Here is an 11,892-nt window from a genome sequence, read left to right as displayed (position 1 = left end):
GGACAGCGTTTTGGACACGCCCCCTTCACCCCTGGGGCCTTCGATTGGACAATATTCCAAACCTGCAATCCGCTTCCTGGTGTCCGCCCCGTGCCTTGATTCGACAGTTGTCCGGACCCGCCCCTGGAGCACCTGATTGGAAGATAACTTCCGCGCCGCCCCGCCTCCTGTCGCCCGAGTGACCGGCGCGCAGCCAACGCTAGTGGCTGACCCGCCAGCGGTGGACACTCGCGTTTGCGCGAACTCGCTCTGGCCCGGGGTGAGCCCAACCTCTCCCCGCAGCTCGGCCGCCCCTCCCGCGTCCTTCTCCCGAACGGGCACGATTAGTCCAGACTCAGTTTCCCCACGGAGCAGCCGCAGTGCTGCGTGGAGGGGAGGGGCGAGCGAGCGGCGTGGGTCGCGTGGGGTGAGCCCTTCGTGGGGCGGGGTCCTCAGCCGTGACGTCACCGCGCTGCCCCGCGTGGGCGCGGACCCCATGGAGGCCCGGCCCCGTGCTGGAGCACGTGCTGTCAGTGTCCTGATTTTTTTTTTTTTTTTTTTTTTTTTTTTTTTTGAGACGGAGTCTCGCTCTGTCGCCCAGGCTGGAGTGCAGTGGCGCCATCTCGGCTCACTGCAAGCTCCGCCTCCCGGGTTCAGGCCATTCTCCTCCCTCAGCCTCCCGAGTAGCTGGGACACAGGCACCCGTCACCACGCCGGCTAATTTTTTTGTATTTTTAGTAGAGACGAAGTTTCACCCTGTTAGCCAGGATGGTCTCGATCTCCTGACCTCGTGATCGGCCCGCCTCGGCCTCCCAAAGTGCTGGGATTACAGGCGTGAGCCACCGCGCACGGCCAGTGTCCTGATTTTTTTACCCAAACGTTTCCCAGCCTCCTGTCCTTCCCACAGGCCCCTGCACTTTGGCTCGCCCCCGACATCTGAGCCTGCACTAAAATAAGGACCAAACCTCGAGTCACCTGATCCCGAAAATGGGCTGACCCCAGGGAGCCCCTATCCTGTCTGGCCTCGCCGGATTTGTTTTTTTGTTGGACATTGTTTTTTGTTTTATTTATTTTTTTATTTTGAGACGGAGTCTCACACTGTCGCCCCGGCTGGAGTGCAGTGGCGTGATCTCGGCTCACTGCAACCTCCGCCTTCAGGGTTAAAGCGATTCTCCTGCCTCAGCGTCCCGAGTAGCTGAGATTACAGGCGCCTGCCACCACGTCCGGCTAAATTTTGTATTTTTAGTAGAGACGGGGGTTTCACCATGTTGGCCAAGCTGGTCTTGAACTCCTGACCTCGTGATCCGCCTGCCTCGGCCTCCCAAAGTGCTGGAATTAGAGGCGTGAGCTACCGCGCCCGGCGGACATTCTTTAGATCAAGAAATCCGGGGCCGGGCATGGTGGCCCAAGCCTGTAATCTCAGCACTTTGGGAGGCCGAGGCGGGTGGATCACGAGGTCAGGAGATCGAGAGCATCCTGGCTAACACGGTGAAACCCCGTCTCTACTAAAAATACAAAAAAATTAGCCGGGCGTGGTGGCGGGCACCTGTAGTCCCAGCTACTCGGGAGGCTGAGGCAGGGGAATGGCTGAACCCGGGAGACGGAGCTTGCAGTGAGCCCAGATGGCGCCACTGCACTCCAGCCTGGGCAACAGACGGAGACTCCGTCTCAAAAAAAAAAAAAAAAAACAAAATCCAGGCCAGGCGTGGTGGCTCACACCTATAATCCCAGCACTTTGGGAAGCTGAGGTGGGTGGATCACCTGAGGTCAGGAGTTCAAGACCAGCCTGGCCAACATGGCGAAACCCTGTCTCTACTAAAATACAAAAATTAGCTGGGCCTGGTGGCGCATGCCTGTAATCCCAGCTACTCAGGAGGCTGAGGCAGGAGAATCGCTTGAACCTGGGAGGCGGAGGTTGCAGTGAGCTGAGATCCTGCCACTGCACTCCAGCCTGGGCAAAAGAATGAGATACTGTCTGAAAAAAAAAGTTAAATTTAATTTAAAACTAAAATTAAATAAATAAATTTGGGATAAACCAGTTAACTGTCTCTCAATCTCTGTCTCTTGTTTTTTTGTGTGTGTTTTTTTTTGAGACAACGCCGTGCTCTGTTGTCCAGGGTAGAATGCAGTGACAAGATCATAGCTCACCCGGGCGCGGTGGCTCACGCCTGTAATCCCAGCACTTTGGGAGGCCGAGGCAGGTGGATCACGAGGTCAAGAGATCGAGACCATCCTGGCCAACATGGTGAAACCCCATCTCTACTAAAAATACAAAAATTAGCTGGGCATGGTGGCAAGCGCCTGTAGTCCCAGCTATTCAGGAAGCTGAGGCAGGAGAATGGCTTGAACTAGGGAGGTGGAGGTTGCAGTGAGTCAAGATCGTGCCATTGCACTCCAGCCCTGGTGAAAGAGTGAGACTCCATCTCAAAAAAACAAAAAAACAAAAAACAAAAAAAAAACAGCTCACTGTAAACCAGAACCCGTGGACCAGTTAACTCTTTTTATTTTTTGTAGACAGTCTCTACCTATGTTGCCCAGGTTGATTTTGAACTCATGGCCTCCCGCCAGGACCCCAAAATGCTGGGATGACAGGCATGAACCACCGTGCCTGGCCCACTGAACTCAATATGCTTACAGAATGCAAATGCATTTGAATTGAGGAGTCTTCACCCTCACAAAGTTGTTTATATACCCATGGGCGACCTCTCTGTCACCTTCTCATGAGATACCTGAAATTGTCCTCACACAGACCCGGCAGGTGGTGTTTAGCCTCTCCCTCAATATTTTATATAGTTTTTCCAGAAAATGAAATTTTAGTCCATCAATACATTTAATTATGTATATTGCACGTATTTTATCAAGTTCTGGCAGTTTTGCAGTTATGTTTAGTTTCTCAGAAAAGCAATATTATCACTTCCAATGACAAGATTTACTTCTACCGTTACATTCTTTTTATCTATCATGGTGATTTTTGACGATGTTACATTCAAGCAGGGATAAATAATTGAAGTGAAAATGGTGTTCCTTTCACTTGGAAGCCTGCTGGCACCTACCTGTTCTTCTCATGTTCTGTAGCCAGACCTTCTATGAGTAGCAGGCTGGCCTGTCAGTCATTGTGTCTGAAATTGACCAGAGAAATTTTAGCAATGGAAAGTAATTGAAAAAAATGTGGCCGCCTACTTAGAAGGTTTTATGCAAGTTGGGCCAGATGTGGTTGCTCACACTTGTATTCCCAGCACTTTGGGAGGCCAAGGCAGGTGGATCGTTTCAGTCCAGGAGTTCGAGATCAGCCTGGGCAACATAGGGAGAGCCCATCTCTATTAAAAAAATACAAGCCGGGCGCGGTGGCTCATGCCTGTAATCCCAGCACTTTGGGAGGCCGAGGCAGGTGGATCATCTGAGGTTGGGAGTTCAAGACCAGCCTGACCAACAAGGAGAAACCCTGTCTCTACTAAAAATACAAAATTAGCCGGGCATGGTGGTGTGTGCCTGTAATCCCAGCTACTCAGGAGGCTGAGGCAGGAGAATGGCGTGAACACGGGAGGCGGAGCTTGCAGTGAGCTGAGATTGCACCATTGCACTCCAGCCTGGGCGACAGAGCGAGACTCCGTCTCAAAAAAAAAAAAAAAAGTTCACGGTCCAGAGAAAGCCTACAAATGCAAGGAATGTGGGGAGGCCTTCTTTCGTTCCTTCTACCTGATCATACATGCCAGAATGCACACGGGAGAAAAAGCCTACAAGTGTGTGGAATGTGGGAACACCTACAGTTGGCCCTCGGACCTTAGGGTTCCCATGAGAACACACTCTGGGGAAAAGCGCTGTGGATGCAAACAGTGTGGAAAATCCTTCATTTCTCCCTCCTCCTTTAAGGGATGTAAGGACTCACACTGGAGAGAAACCGTACGCCTGTAGGGAATGTGGGAAAGTCTTCAGTAGTCCCTCATACTTCCGAACACAAGTGAGAATTCACATTGGAGAGAAACCCTATGTGTGTGAGCAGCGTGGGAAAGTCTTCAGTTGGTCATCATGTTTTCGAGGACATTTGAGAACTCACAGTAGAGAGAAACCCTACGAATGTAAGGAGTGTACAAAAGCCTTCGGTAGACTCTCGTCCTTACAAAGACATAAGGATTCACACTGGAGAGAAACTCTCTAAATGTATGCAGCAGGGAAAAGCTTTCTGTTGTCTCCCATCCTTAAAATAACACATGAAAACTCACACTGGAGGGAAACCCTATGTTAGTAAGTAATGTGGCAAAGGTTCCAGGCAGATGACTTACTGTACTGAATAACTTCAATACCGTTAGAAAATGTTTATAAAGGTCTTAAGTCTAGCCATGGGTTTATTAGTGCCTTATGTTAAAGTAGACCTCTAGCCCATTATTTCTCATTCTTTTTGAGAGAAACACAGCTGGTAAATACTCCTTTAAGTGTTTGCAAGGGGTGCTGTAACAAATCACCACAAAGTTGGTGGCCGAATGAAACATATTTATTCTCTCATAGTTCTGCAGGCTGAAAGTTTGAACTTAAAGGTTATTTATTTTCGTTTTTTTGTTTTTTTGTTTTTTTTTTTTTGAAACAGAGTCTCGCTCTGTCTCCCAGGCTGGAGTGCAGTGGCGCGATCTCTGCTCACCGCAAGCTCCGCCTCCCGGGTTCACGCCACTCTCCTGCCTCAGCCTCCCGAGTAGCTGGGACTACAGGCACCCGCCACCACGCCCGGCTAATTTTGTGTTTTTAGTAGAGACGGGGTTTCTCCATGTTGGTCTGGCTGGTCTCAAACTCCCGACCTCAGGTGATCCACCCGCCTCAGCCTCCCCTAGTGCTGGGATTACAGGCGTGAGCCCCCGTGCCCGGCCTGTCCTCATGTTCTTGACTGTACCCTGAAAGTTACAATTATGGCATCAGGAAATTGTTTCCTGATTGTAGTGTTGGGTGGTGGCATTTACCCTGTACTTTTTGTTTCTGGACAATACATATGAGAAGTATGCACTTTGTAGATATACGAAGCAGATTATAGGAGTCTTCTGTCATTCAGAGCTGAATGCAGTTTCTAAATGATAAATCTGTGTTAATCACAATTTTTATGTTTGCAAAAATAATCTACTTTTTTGCCAAACACAAGGTTCCGTATGTATTTCTTAGAACAATCCTAGAACTGTTTTTATATTTGCTGTAAACTTAAAATCTTAACTATCTTTCATGTATTGAGAAGGGATATGTTAAGATATTCCAGTACAATTATGGATTGTCAAATCATGTGTATAACTGTATATTTTTAAATATGTTCTGATGCTATAGTGCATGTTCCAGAATTTTTATGTGAATTTTTAAACTCTTACAATGTTAAACATGTTTGTCACTAAAATGACTTATTCAGAAGAAGAAAAGCTCACACATTAATTATGTCAATGCTCACCAGCCCAAACCCATGAGAAACACAACTGCAGTTGAACAAAGTAGGGTCTGTTGACTTATTTCACAACGAGGTGACCACACAGCATGAGGAATGGAAATCTCAGAAACTGCATGTTAGAAGGCTGGGAGCGCCAGGTGTGGTGGCTCACGCCTGTAATCCCAGTACTTTGGGAGGCCGAGGCGGGCACATCACAAGGTCAGGAGTTCGAGACCAGCATGGCCAACACGGTGAAACCCTGTCTCTACTAAAAATGCAAAAATTAACTGGGCGTGGTTGCGAATGCCTGTAATCCCAGCTACTCAGGAGGCTGAAGCAGGAGAATCGCTTGAACCCGCGAGGCGGAGGTTGCAGAGAGGTGAGATTGCACCATTGCACTCCAGCCTGGGCGACAGAGCGAGACTCCATCTCAAAAAAAAAAAAAAATTTTTGTATTCTTTCTTTTTTTTTTTTTTTTTGAGACAGAGTCTCACTCTGTCGCCCAGGCTGGAGTGCAATGGCCTGATCTCAGCTCACTGCAACCTCCGCCTCCCGGGTTCAAGCGATTCTCCTGCCTCAGCCTCCCAAGTAGCTGGGATTACAGGTGCCCGCCACCACGCCCAGCTAATTTTTGTATTTTTAGTAGAGACGGGGTTTCACCATGTTGGTCAGGCTGGTCTCCAACTCCTGACCTCGTGATCCACCTGCTTCAGCCTCCCAAAATGCTGGGATTACAGGCATGAGCCACAGCGCCTGGCCTGTTTGCATAATTTTTTATTCCATGTAATGACATGATTACGCAGTACTCTTTGTGAAGCAGGTTCAGTGTGCACTGGTTAGCAACTTATCTGACTCTGGTGAGAGAGAACACCCACATACAACAAGTCACATGGAACTCGTTGAGTTACATGGAATTTCATGGGTTTATTACTTACAGATAGGCAGCAAGGGACAACAGAAGCCTACAATTCATTGTGAGCTGCTCCTCCAAGGCTCAGACAGCTGCCTGGAGCAGATGGAGTCTCAACTGGAGCAGATGGAGCCTCACTTGCACTCCATATTAGGGACCCCAAAAGGCAGCCTGCCCCAGGTGATATACCTCAGGGGCAAGAGAACAAGCTGGGCTAAAGCAGAACATCCTGTTCTTGCGGGGACTAGAGCAGAACCTGAGTGTTCTAGCCAGCTCCCCGCTTATCTCGGAATGTTGCATTCCCAGTACATTCTTTTTTTTTTTTTGAGATGGAGTCTCACTCTGTTGCCCAGGCTGGAGTGCAGTGGCGCAATCTCAGCTCACTGCAAGCTCCGCCTCCCAGGTTCATGCCATTTTCCTGCCTCAGCCTCCTGAGTAGCTGGGACTACAGGCGCCCGCCAGCACGCCCGGCTAATTTTTTGTATTTTTAGTAGAGACGGGGTTTCACCGTGTTAGCCAGGATGGTCTCGATCTCCTGACCTCGTGATCTGCCCGCCTCGGCCTCCCAAAGTGCTGGGAGTACAGGCGTGAGCCACCACGCCCGGCCAATTCTGTATTTTCAGTACAGACGTAGTTTCACCATGTTGGCCAGGCTGGGCTCGAACTCCTGACCTCAGGTGATCTGCCCACCTTGGCCTCCCAAAGTGCTGGGATTACAGGCATCAGCCGCCATGCCCGGCCGCATTCCCAGTACATTCTAGTTATTCTTGAGAGCTACAGTCAAGAGTGGGGAAGATTGGGTTGGTCTCAGGCCACCTGGAGAACTTCCCTGCACTCTTGTTTTTGCTTTGCTCATTCTCACCCCGTGGCCCCATCTGATGTTGGGGTTGTGTAAAATCATTTCTGTTCAACAGAATCATGTGGCGTGGGGTGAATGCCAGGCCAGGTCCCAGTTCTCAAGGGCTGATTTTTCCTTCCATGTAAGGAGTTGAATATTGCTTACCATATATCTGGTATGGTTTTGTTTCCTATAATTCAATGAACATATATAAATTCACTTAATCTTCCAAAACTATAATGTAGATACATTTATTGTCTCCTTTTGTGGGTAACAGACTTACAGATTACAAAGCTAGCAAGTTATAAGGTAGGATCAGGATTCAGAACAAGTCTTCGTAGGCTGGGTATAGTAGCTCACGCCTATAATCCCAGCACTTTGGGAGGCTGAGGTGGGCGGATCACTTGAGCTCAGCAGCTCAAGTCCAGCCTGGGTAACATGGAGAAACCCCATCTCTATAAAAAATACAAAAATTAGCCATGTGCAGTGGCATGTGCCTGTAGTTCCAGCTACTTGGGAGGCTGAGGCAGGAAAGTCACTTGAGCCCGGGAGTGAGCCGAGTTTGTGCTACTGCACTCCAGCCTGGGCAACAGAGAAAGACTCTGTCTCAAAAAAAAGAAGAAAAGAAAAGAAGAGAAAAGAAAAGAAAAGAAAAATTCCTTCTAGCCCAAAGACCATGATTTTTACCTGATCCTACTTTTTGAGCCTCTCTTATATACCAGGCATTGTAAGCTCAAAACAAAAAATTAGGCTGAAAAGTAATCAAGACACAGCAGGCTCTCAATATAGAATAAGTCCTCGCAGTTCGAGGGCATGTATTTTTCTGGGAAAAGAGATTTTTTTTAAAAAGTAAAGATTTTAATGTAACAAGTAGAGACTTGATATAAAAAATACGGGTCTTGGGGACCAGGCGCGGTGGCTCACGCCTGTAATCCCAGCACTTTAGGGGACTGAGGTGGGCGGTTCATGAGGTCAAGAGATCGAGATCAGCCTGGCCAACATGGTGAAACCCCGTCTCTACTAAAAATACAAAAATTAGCCGGGCCTGGTGGCGGGCACCTGTAATCCCAGCTACTGGGGAGGCTGAGGCAGGAGAATCACTTGAACCCGGGAAGTGGAGGTTGCCGTCAGCTGAGATCCTGCCACTGCACTCCAGCCTGGCAACAGACCAAGATTTCGTCCGGAAAAAAAAAAAAAAAAAGGGTCTTGGAAGAAAATAATCCACAAGGGAGATAATCGGGAAAACAGAGGGACGTATTTTGCATTTTTTCTATGGATGGTGGGGCATTGGAGAATGAGGATGTATTTATTAATTTATATTTCCATCACTCAGTATGTGTTAAGTAAACACTATCACAGGGACTGCTCAGGGTGTTTGTAAATAGTGTGGAGTGATACCCAGTCCTGCATTCATGGAGTTAACAGAGTAATAATTTCCTACAAAATAAAACTCTCATGGTCCATCTTTATTTATTGATTGATTTTTTGAGATGAAGTCTTGCTCTGTTGCCCAGACTGGAGTACAATGGCGCAATCGCGGCTCACTGCAACCTCCGCCTCCCAGGTTCAAGTGATTCTCCTGGCTCAGCCTCTTGAGTAGCTGGGATTACAGTGCCCGCCACCACACCCGGCTAATTTTTTGTATTTTTAATAGAGATGGGGTTTCACCCTGTTAGCTAGGATGGTCTCGATCTCCTGACCTCGTGATCTGCCTGCCACGGCCTCCCAAAGTGCTGGGATTACAGGCGTGAGCCAACGCGCCTGGCCGGTCCATCTTTATTTTTGCAATGCTCAAAAGCTTTAGGTCATATGATATGTACCTATGAAGTGAAAAGGTCACCAGAGTCTCACCAGTTATTCGGGCCATCAAGTGTGGCTGTTTATAGAGTCCTTTTGAATGAATTGTAAATTGTATTAAAGAGGTGGCCTTCTCAATTTGCTGCTAGTGTAGTCTGAGAGAATCTGTAGCCTAGGAAGCCACAGAGTCGCCCCTGGTTTGTAAAAGGATGTGGTCATCTGCACGGTTTTATTCCAGCATGTGCCCTTTCCTACAGGCAGAATGATAGCTGTGCAAGTTCTTGGTGATCCGGTAGCTGCAAGAAGAGCTGTGGTTGGTAAGGGAGAGTCTAGGAATAATGAAGGTGAGGTGCAGACACTGTGTCATTTTCAACAGCGTCCCAATTTAGTATCAAAGGATATTTGGCATTCTCAAAAATACTTTGATACTAAATTGGGACGGTGTTCAAAATCCCAAATTTTGGAAAATTTTAATGCCCTTTTATAGGAGATGGTAGTTTTTGTTTTGTTTTGTTTTTGAGACTGAGTCTCACCCTGTCACCCAGGCTGGAGTGCAGCGGCACAATCTCGGCTCACTGCAACCTCCGGAAACGGCAGATTTTTTTCTAATGAGGCATAATGCCCAAACAGGAGCACATACTGCTCTTCACACTCATTATTTCCGTATGCTCAATTTTCCGATACATGTCACAGCAAAGCAGAAATACAACACCTTTTTGCTGAATTAAACAGCAAGTCGGCCAGGTATGGTGGCTCACGCCTGTCATCCCAGCACTTTGGGAGGCGGAGACAGGTGGATCACATGAGGTCAGGAGTTCAAGACCAGCCTGGTCAACACGGTGAAACCCGTCTCTACTAAAAATGCAAAAATTAACTGGGCGTGGTTGCGAATGCCTGTAATCCCAGCTACTCAGGAGGCTGAAGCAGGAGAATCGCTTGAACCCGCGAGGCGGAGGTTGCAGAGAGGTGAGATTGCACCATTGCACTCCAGCCTGGGCGACAGAGCGAGGCTCCATCTCAAAAAATAAATACATATAAATAAATAATAAAAATAAACTCACCTGAATCTTTTTAGATAAGCAAAACCAATTTTTTCCACTTCCTTGGCAACCGAACAGAGAATGGCATACATGAGAAAGAAGAAATCGCGAGCCGTCATTGCTTTCTTGGAACCCAACCTGAAATTAAGAAAGGCCACCAGGGCCACGCCTCTCTCACCTCAGACACGGATTCAGAGAGAAGCGAGAAGGCACCTCTGTCCCCAAGTTCCTGGGGCCTGAGCTCTGCACATACCGTAGGTCTGAAATGTGAACTTCCCTTTGAGGGTCGTTCTGGGCGGAATTCCAATCCTTAGGTATCTGCACGTATTCCCAGGCTTGAGGCCATTCCAACCCTAAATCAGGAATTCCAAGTCTGGTTTTGTGTCTTCTGACTACGAATCTTGCCTAGAGATGCAAAGGTGTGACCGGGTGTGCTGGCTCACGCCTGTAATCCCAGCACTTTGGCAGGCCGCGGTGGGTGGATCACCTGAGGTCAGGAGTTCGAGACTAGCCTGGCCAACATGGTGAAACCCCGTCTCTACTAAAAATACAAAAATTAGCCGGGCGTGGTGGTGCGCGTCTGTAGTCCCAGCTGCTTGGGAGGCTGAGGCAGGAGAATGGCTTGAACCTGGGAGGTGGAAGTTGCAGGGAGCCAAGATGAGGCCACTGCACTCCAGCCTGGGTGACAGAGCGAAACTCTGTCTCAAAAAAAAAAAAAAAAAAAAAAAAAAAAAAAAAAAAAAAAGAGGCCAGGCGCGGCGGCTCATGCCTGTAACCCCAGCACTTTGGGAGGCAGAGGCAGGCAGATCACAAGGTCAGGAGATCGAGACCATCCTGGTTAACACGGTGAAACCCCGTCTCTACTAAAAATACAAAAAATTAGCCAGGTGTGGTGGTGGGCGCCTGTAGTCCCAGCTACTCGGGAGGCTGAGGCAGGAGAATGGCGTGAACCCGGGAGGCGGAGCTTGCAGTGAGTGGAGATGGCACTCCAGCCTGGGCGAAAGAGCGAGACTCCATCTCAAAAAAAAAAAAAAAAAAAAAAAAAGAGATGCGCAGGTGTCCCATCTTAAGAGTATTCCCCTGGAGACCTGCCATGTGGCAGTGAGGTGACCGGAAGTAGAAAACGAGGACAATCAGACCTCGAACTCACACCCCTCAGCTACACGAACCGGCGCTGCCAACTCGTCATTTCAGCATCAGTCCTGCAGGCGTCACGCTACGTCACATCCGGGAGAGGCCGCGCTGCCGACAGGTGCAACATGCGGCGGCGACGCCCCACTCTAGTCCTGAACACTAGCCTGAGGCTCGGGACCGCACATGCGCATTCCCCACCGAGGCCACCGCCTCCTGGCTTCCTGGTAGTCCGTGGACACCAGACGGTGTCTGTGGTCCCCTCCTTCTCAGGCACCTTGCTCGTCCACTGCTTGGGGCACCACTCGGGGAACCCAAGCCCTTTGGAAATGTGGTTCAAAAAAGGACAGCCCTTAAACGCTAGGGTCCCGCCCCTCAGATTGCTCCCAGCATGCAACGCGGCCCCTCCTCCAAAGCCGCCGTGCCCTGGAGGCAGCTGGGAGCTCCTACCGAGCATGGTGCACAGGTGCAAGCGGGTTGTGCTTCCTGTTTGCGGAGTTGTGTCGTTGGTTTTCCGGGAAGCTCGGAAGGAAGGGGCTCCACCACAATAAGGATTTGTGTATCTAAACATACCGAGCCATGCAAAAGGCACAGTTTTCCAAAGACGTTGTAGCAACTTAGCATTTTTTTTATTTTTATTTATTTTTTCTTTTTAGAGATGGGTGGGGGGGGGGGTCTCACTATGTTGCCCAGGCTGGTCTTGAACTCCTGGGCGCAAGCGATCCTCCCGCCTCAGCCTCCAAAAATGCTGGGACTACAGGCGTGAGCCACTGTGCCAGCCACAACTTAGCATTTCTGTTGCACA

This window comes from Pan troglodytes, chromosome 20, assembly GCF_028858775.2.
Source record: "Pan troglodytes isolate AG18354 chromosome 20, NHGRI_mPanTro3-v2.0_pri, whole genome shotgun sequence".
Taxonomy (NCBI): Eukaryota; Metazoa; Chordata; class Mammalia; order Primates; family Hominidae; genus Pan; species Pan troglodytes.
The sequence above is the reverse complement of the archived record's forward strand: the minus strand, read 5'-3'. Positions refer to the sequence as shown.